We start from the raw sequence: 9,360 nt of genomic DNA, 5'->3' as shown, positions 1-9,360 counted from the left end.
GAACTTAGTATGCATGTAGGATATACCATTGAGTAAACAATCAATTCTTTTATGTATGAAAAAAAATCAGAATTTTAATTTATTATTTATTTAATGAAAAGTTTGAGCAAGATATGGATAAAACATTAGTGTAAGTTTAATATGAAAGTAAAATTTATAGATTTTATCTTTTATGGTAAAATCTTGTGAAATTTAAGAATTTTATCTTTAAGGCTAAAATCTTCATAGGAAAATGTTTTATTGTTAATCTTGATTTTTTTTTCTTCTTTTAACAACCCAAATTTTCCAATAAAATAAAAATATTAATGAAAATTGATAAACTATTTGTACCTTTTCTTAAATATCTATCTCAAGTACTCAGGGTAATATTTTATAAAGTGTTATGCTTGAAATGTATAGTTTGTTTTTATTTAATACCATTTTGTGGCTTTTGAAACTCAGGGTGATATTTTATGAAGAGTTATATTTGATATGTTTAGTATAAACTGTTATAAATCATTGATAGTGTTGAAGTAGTTAATAAATCTATGACATTTAATTATGATGTTTGTTTGATTTATAAGTGGGATAGATAAATATCCGCCTATGGATATTTTTCAGCTATCTGTCGAGACAAACCATGAGATCTAATGCAAAAACAGTTCACCTGATGTATGATTACATCAACATCTTTTGTTTTCAATAAATCTCCATATACAAACTTAACACCCATTTCTCCACTTCTTAAAAAAAAAGAATGCTTTATTGTTCTTGTGTAAAACAATTTCTTTGGTGTGATGTCATAAGGTTATAGAGTGCTCTACGCAATGTTAACTCAATAAAGGTGCCACCCTTATTTGTTCTGACCAGTTTGAGTCACCCTAAACTGTTTTGATTCTTTTGAGCCACCCTTATTTGTCCTGACCACTTTGAGCCACCCTAATTTGTCTTGACCACTTTGAGCCACCCTAATTTGTCCTGACCACTTTGAGCCACCCTAATTTGTCCTCTCATCCCTATTCTATAACTACTTATAAATATGAGGGTAAAATTTGGAATTTTCATCGGTTTCTTACTAACCACATCATACAAAAAGCAAAACAATGAACGGATTAACAACGATATACGATGGTGTCACAATTTTCAAAGCGAATGGATCCTTTGGTAAAAGTAAGACGATGACCGTTAACAATTTTGGTGGGTGACATTTGTCCACCTGAGATCACCGAAAAAGGATGCTGCGGGTTGGAATACATTTACCATATCACTGGTAGAATATAGAGAGCTGTTGAGGATGGCGGGGCCAAGTACAGTCGCTGAAATAGCGCAGAATTTCGATTTACAGGTAGGCATGAGACTTAGCTGCTTTACTTTGGTATTATTTTCAACTTTTCAACTTTTATTTTTTTTTTTAACTATGAAATTTCAGGATGCATGTGAACCCTCAATTTTCTTCGTTGAAATCCGTATTCCATAATTGATACATGAGTATTGCGATAAATTTGTCTCAATGTATATGCCACCGCTTGTTACTTAAAATGTGTGTTGTTATATTGTAGAATAGGGAGAACCGGAACCAGGAGTTAGCAGCTCTGGAAGCAGCTGTGGACGACTCTCGGCCACCCAAGAGGATGGATTGATTGATTGTTGGTTGCTTAACGTCCAGTGGTAAATATTTCATGCATATTCAGGACGAGAACAAATTAACAATAAATACAATAGGTAGGTTCTGTAAGAGGGGCGCGTCCGAGATTAAGGTCGGAGAAATTTAGACTGCCACGGGAAATAAGAGTATATTGGATAGGGACAGAAATTTAGCCTTGCAACATCCCACCTACGGACCCCTCAAAGAGTTGTTGCAAGGGTTCTTAACGTGCAAAGACCGTGGCACTCTCTTTACACGAGGCATCGAATTTAACGTCCCCATTCTGACCGGACGTGGCTGCAAATTTGTACATCCCGCACAGCCAAACGGACGCCCCACTTTATCAAGGGTTTCACTGCCGGTCGGAGGAAGACCAATGGTGACCATTCTTCTATTCCCCAGTCACCCTTGGGGTCGGAGGGCTGTAATCATCGACTCCGATTGAACCTGAGGGTGCTTCTTCTGCAAAAACAATGTATAGACAATATTCATAAGATAATATGTATGGTGCCGGCGTCTTCATCAACTAGGGATGTATTGTGACAGATATTTGACATAAATTTTGGACATAGCTGACGTTACAATTATTAATTAAATTTTATTTAAATAAGAAAGGTAATGATTTTGTTGATGTATTCCGTGGGATAATTGCAAAATGTTCTCCTGTCATTTAAAGATTATTTATAATCACCAATGTCAAAGTGACCTCTCAATTTTTTATGGGACATTTACTTATACAACATTTTGACCTTATATTGGACAATAACTTTATTAGGTAATTTCTAATTAAAGCGTGACAAAGAAAGCCAATAAATGATGGCTATATAAGTAGAAAGTTTCATCAAAATATTTATTGTTTTCTATTAGAGAAATAATTGAAAATATTTGTTTTACTTTATAATGGTTTGTAACTGTTTTGTATTCTTCGTGTTTTTATTTATTTTATTAAAAAGCTTAAATTTTGAAACTTATAGGTGTCAGTCGATCCCGGCCTGCCTCTACATCGGCAACAACGCCCGGCCTGTCTTTACATCGGCAGCAATGCCATACTCCATCCTAAGCATTGTCAACAACTAGTTTCCCCCGAACATCTAAAACCAAGTACCAGCTCTCACAGATGTAGTTCGTCTGTTGAGAGTCTGCCGGGAATCAACACAACAGCTAACTTCACAACATAACAACATTCTATATATACCATTTACATGGATTCCAACATCGTCATTTATTTTGTTATAATATATGGTGGAGGACCCGGGCATATGTGGCGCAGGACCTTTCAAAGCTGACACCAACATTAACTATTACAATAATGTGTGGACGAAATTTAAAAGCTGACACCAAACATCGGCATCCAGACCTTACAGCATGCCAGAGACTAAGACAATGTTTCGACAATTCGAACCGGAATATTTACAGTTGAACATTATTTTTGTACCTTTCGGACTATTCAATTTTACATTTGTTTCCAGTTAATGATTTATTTGTGACTTTATCAAAATACACAGTTGTACATCGATACCAACCATAGAGAAGAAATCTGAATCCAAGAACACTATAATGCATTATTTTCAAAGAACAAAGAACAATTATCAACATAAGTGACATTAAGAACTCTAAAGTTATTATTGTTGTGTATTTTATTTGTAAACATATATTTTCATGAAACTGTGAGTACATCAAATGCTTTTTTTTAAATCTGAATTTTCAGCTATGAAACAAAATGTTCATTTTCATTTCACAAATCGTATTGCGTTTCACGTCTTAAAATTTTAAGAAAAACTTTTCAAAAAGACTGTCTAAATAAGTTATAAAATTATGTTTTTCATTAAATGTAAAATTTTATTCATTTAAATCATCAATTGAATAACTTTTCAGAATGATGTTAATTAGAACTGAATGTTTGTATTTCAAACGCATATCAATATTAATATTTGCAATCAGTCGTCTTTAAGATTAGGATCAACTTTCATTTAGGGTTGCGTAAAGCGGATTTCCTCGTTTGTAAGTTACCTATTAGGAACAAGTTCGTCAAATTCTTGTTGCCGTTTACTGTTGGATAATCTAATACCGGTACAAAGTTAAAATAATTTAATATATACATATATAGTCAAGCCTTTTGCACAAGCTACCTGAATAGCAGGGACGCCACAAATAATTGACGTAATGGGTTACCTCAGGAGCAGGAACGCCATAAAATAATATACGCATGGGTTACCTCAGTAGCATGGACGCCACAAACAAATTGACAAAATGGGTTACCTCGGGAGCAGGAACGCCACAAAACGATTAAACAGTAACTTAGAGACTGAAGTAAGCAAAATCAAATTCTGTTTAACATTTATTCAAGTTTTTCATATTTCATATATTGTTACAACATTTTATTTAAAACACTTTGCATATATTATTAAATTTCATCAACTGTAAAGATAAACGTTCAATTGTTAGCATGCGGATAACAAACTTTCAAAAACTAATACCATAGTATCGTAACATCATAAACATCACTTAATTTAAAAAGAATAAAAATAAAACCACCATTTAGAGAACTTTCAATGTGGACAATTCTTTGTATTTGTCAGTATGTGCCACCTTCATCCGACATTGTGGATGAATTAGAAAATCCTTTTCCCATGTTCAGATCTTCCATTTTGTTTTTAATTAGTTTATAAGCTAGAGAATTGAAAAATTATCCTGACATTAAATGTATCACCATTTTCTAGACCGTGCGAACATCGTCACAAAACCCTGAAGAGAACTGTACTCAAATGGGAATAGATCTACATGCGATCAAATATGCATACATCAATTCAATTGGGTAAATGAAGAGGGACGTAGCTTAAATACCCACCCCCACCTTACCAAATCTTTTTTTTAATGCTATATATATAAACCCAACACCTAACTCAAAACTACATATTTTTATTCTTCGTATACTGCTAATTTAAGAATAAACATAATGGAAAGTTACGCTTTTGTAAAGAAAAATAGTATAAAGGGAAATTTGGAGATGCGTACCAATTTCGGGAGGACTATGGCTATAGTATTAATATTGTAATGTAAAATTGTGTTTTATATTGTTTCATTTATGAAATATAAGGTATAGATTGTTGATGCTTTAAATTATAAAAGTAGATTTGACATGACTTTTGGACAAACTATGTTGTAAACTATTCATCTAACTATTCCTGATATTAATATAGATTATTGGTATCAATATGCTGTTATTAAGAATGGAAATTGAGTTTCTCAATTCCACAAAGACTGTTATATAACTTATTAGTCATTACAAGTTATAGATAAAAAAATTTATAACAATTTCTATCATAATGAAAATCTAATAATGTATTCTGGGACAAATAGCAGATGCGACATAAGGTTAATTAGTTTCTGTTTACTTGATGGTCAAATATTGTACACACATAAGATTAATACTAATTAAACAATTATCGTAAACATCTGGTTGTTTTGGCAATACTTCGAAATTCTATTAGTAGTGGTCAAGACATCAAAGATAATTTGATAATCAGTAATTACAATAAAGTCTATAAAAGCCTAGGTTTACAATTTGTGTTCAATTCGAACACTTATTGTATTCTATTGATTGATTGATTGTTGTTTGCTTTACGCCGCATTAGCACAGAAAGGCTATATCGCGGCGAGAGCTAATTCGAATATTATAACAATTTAAGGTATATTTTTAAAATCAGACAAAAGGTCTTTCAATAAACTAAAATTCTAGACTAAAGCAAATTGATTATTTACAAATAAAAATCAACACTAAGATAACGTGATAAAAATTAAAATTGTTTTAAATATAACAACATATTTATATTTTATAATATATTCCAATTTCTTTTAAGAATGAAACAATATTTGTAAATGGAATATTATTAAATAAATCATACATATTATTGACATTGAAATGCTTCTTGCGAATATCAGCAAAGTCAATACAATTGATTAAAACATGTTTAATAGTATACTTGCAGTTACAAGGTATACATTGTGGTTCTACTTCATTTTTTAAAAGATATTCGTGTGTTATTCTAGTATGACCAATACGACATCTAGAAATAACACACTGATCTTTTCTGCACATAAAATTATTGAAAGGTTTACATAAATTAGGTTTAATTTCATGTAATTTATTATCATCTTTTTTACTCCATTCATTTTTCAATATATTAAAAACATATTCTCTAATATTAGATTTAAAATCGGTATATGGTATATCACAGTTAGATAAAGGGTCACCCAGGGCATTCTTTGCCTCAAGGTCTACAGCTGTGTTTCCAAGGATTCCAACATGACTCGGCACCCATAGAAATACTATTTCTTTAAGAAGAATTTTTAAATTCCTCATAACATATAAAATTTTGAGAATTGTTGGGTTTTTAATTTTAGTATTTTGTATAGCTTGTAAGCATGAAAGTGAATCAGAACATATAATAAATTTGGATTTATCTGAAGAAGCAATAAATTTCAAAGCCAAAATTATTGCTTCTGCTTCAGCAGTAAAGATCGATGCTTCAGATGGCAAACGGAGAGTTGCAGCTCTGTCCCTGAAGACAGCAGCAGATGCAACTCTGTCACCATCTTTTGATCCATCAGTATAGACAGTTGAAAAATCTGAATAATTGGCTTTGATTTCAGCATAGTGTTGCTGAATTAAAAGAGGATTTGTTTTATTTTTATTGTGTTCACGGAGATCAAATATCATTTTTGGTTTGGGAAGTTCCCATGGAGGACATTTGCAAGTTTCAACTTGAGCAACAGATTTTAAATCAAAAGAAGCTAAATGTGATTTTAAACGTATACCTAACGGAGGAATTTTATTTTCATGTTTTGCAAAAATATCTTCATAAATTGGATTAAAAACACAGCTGTAGGCAGGATTATCTGAGTAGGCTTTTAGTTTGACAGCATATTGAAGTCCAAGCTTCAAACGTCTGTTAGAGAGTGAGTGCTCATCAGCCTCTACATACAGACTCTCAACTGGTGAGGTTTTAAATGCGCCAAGACAGAGACGCAAACCCTGATGATGCACAGCATCGAGAATCTATATGTAGGACTTCCTTGCAGAGCCATACACTATAGAGCCATAATCTAGTTTAGATCTAACTAGAGATCTATATAAATTAAGTAAAATGTTGCGATCAGCACCCCAGTCGGTGCTGCCGACAACTTTTAAAATATCTAATGCTTTTAAACATTTCGATTTTAACATTTTGATATGGGGTAGAAAAGTTAACTTTTTATCGAAAATTAACCCAAGAAATTTGGTTTCATCAACCATTTTAATTGGGTTGCCGTACAAAGTGAGTTCTGGATCAAGATGCAATTGCCTTTTGTTACAAAAATGCATCCCGACCGTTTTTGAAGTGGAAAATTTAAACCCATTTTCCGAGGCCCATTTTTCAATTCTTCCAAGACATAACTGTAATTGTCTTTCTATGCTATTCATATTTTTGCCTCTATAACATATTAAAAAGTCATCAACATACAATGAACCTTCAATATTACTTTTTAAAACTTCAACAAGGCTGTTGATTTTAAGACTAAATAAGGTAACAGATAAAATACTGCCCTGAGGGACACCCATCTCTTGATCATACAGATCAGACATGGTTGAATTTACTCTAACATTAAATTGTCTGTTAGATAGAAAATTCGAAATAAAATTTGGCATATTGCCTTTCAACCCCATATCAAAGAGATCTTTTAAAATACCATACTTCCATGCAGTATCATAGGCTTTTTCTAGATCGAAAAAGACCGACACTACATGTTCATTTTTCGCAAAACCATTACGGACAAATGATTCGAATCGAACAAGATGGTCAAGAGTACTGCGACCTTGGCGGAATCCACACTGGATATTGGCTAAAAGCCCATTGGATTCCAGGAACCAAACAAGGCGATCATTGACCATCCGTTCTAGTGTTTTACAGACACAACTGGTAAGAGCAATTGGCCGATAATTAATAGGATCCGTGTGATCTTTACTTGGTTTTGGAATAGGCACGACGGTTGCAAGCTTCCAGATTGATGGTAAATCACCAGATTCCCAGATGTTATTCATAAGCTGCAAAAGAGCTTCCAGCGAGGAATCTGGCAAGTGTTTTAACAGTTGGTAGTGAATATTATCAGGCCCACAAGCTGTATCATGGGCTTTTGACAGAGATGTTTTAAGTTCTTCAAGAGAAAAGAGTTTATTATAATTTTCACCATTTATTGCTTTAAAGTTTAATTTAATTTTTTCTTTTTGTTTTTTAACTTTTTTAAAATCTTTCCTGTAGTTGTTAGAAGAAGAAGATTTCGCAAAAGTTTCACCAAGCTTGTTGGCAATATCCTTTTCAGATGTTAATAAATCATTGCCATTTTTTAAATGTTTAACTGTGGCTTTAGAATTTTTACCTTTTATCTTTTGTATCATGTTCCATACTTTTGTCATCGGAGAGTGCGAGATGTTATCTCCGAGACAAATTTCTTCCAAGACGTTCGTCGTGCTTGCCTGCAAGTCCGCCGTGCCTTAGCGCGAAAAACACGGAAATTACTCAAGTTTTCCGTCGTTGGTTTTTGATTGAACCGTCTTTCAGATTTTTTACGGTCACCTATTGCTTGATCACAAGCATCATCAAACCATGGTTTGCTGGGATGTTTCGGATTTGCCGAGGTCTTAGGAATAGTTCTGTCAGCAATTGACGTTAAAACTGTATTAAAAGTTAAAATTGGATCTTGTACAGTCTCAAACATCTTTGACTGAAGTTCCGCTTGACAGAGATTCTCAAACAAGGACCAGTCCGCCTTGTCAAGTTTCCAACGTGGTACTCTCTGTTGGGCAGAAGTAAAAAGATGTTCAAGTACTATTGGAAAGTGATCACTTCCACATAGATCATCATGAACACGCCATGAATAATCCAGAAGAAGAGAGGGATCGCAAATAGTGATATCAATAGCAGAATAAGACCCGTTTCCAGGATGAAGATAAGTATTAGATCCATCATTAAAAATGCATAATCCTTCTTGAGAGACAAAGTCCTCAATGATCTTACCTTTGATATTATGAGACTTGCTTCCCCACAAGGGGTTGTGTGCATTGAAGTCGCCCATAAGTATAAATGGTGAGGGTAATTGATCAGTGAGGTTTTTGAGTTTAGCTTTATCGATAATTGAATTGGGTGGAATATATATAGAACATAATGTAATTGTTTTATCTAATGATAAACGAATTGCAACTGCCTGCAGATCCGTGGTGAGTTGGACTGTGCTATGAATGACGTTGTCCTTCACAAAAATGGATGATCCGCCTGCAGCACGTTCATCTACCTTAGAAAATGTGCTATACATGTTGTATCCTTTTAAAGATACATTGTCACTTTCTTTTAAATGAGTTTCTTGAAGACAAAATGCAGTAGGTAAAAAAGACTGAACTAGAAGCGTTAACTCGAGAAGATTTATTTTAAGACCTCGGCAATTCCATTGGATGATATTAGTCATGTTTTGTTAATAGACGGGCGAATGCTATCGAGTTTGCCAGCATTCTTATTTCGCTCACCCTGAGATTGTAATCTTTCGGGTGGCGGAACACTTTCGATTTCCATTTCTGATTCGTCGTTAAGTGTTGAAAATCTGTTGTGTGAGGAGAGTCGTCGATCTCCAGGACCATGCGCAGGTGGTTTTACTCCGCCTCGACCCCTACCCCGCGACCTCGAATCAGAAGACTTCTGAGAGGA

The sequence above is a fragment of the Mytilus californianus genome, unplaced genomic scaffold (genome assembly GCF_021869535.1).
Source record: "Mytilus californianus isolate M0D057914Y unplaced genomic scaffold, xbMytCali1.0.p SCAF_12, whole genome shotgun sequence".
Lineage (NCBI taxonomy): Eukaryota > Metazoa > Mollusca > Bivalvia > Mytilida > Mytilidae > Mytilus > Mytilus californianus.
The sequence above is the reverse complement of the archived record's forward strand: the minus strand, read 5'-3'. Positions refer to the sequence as shown.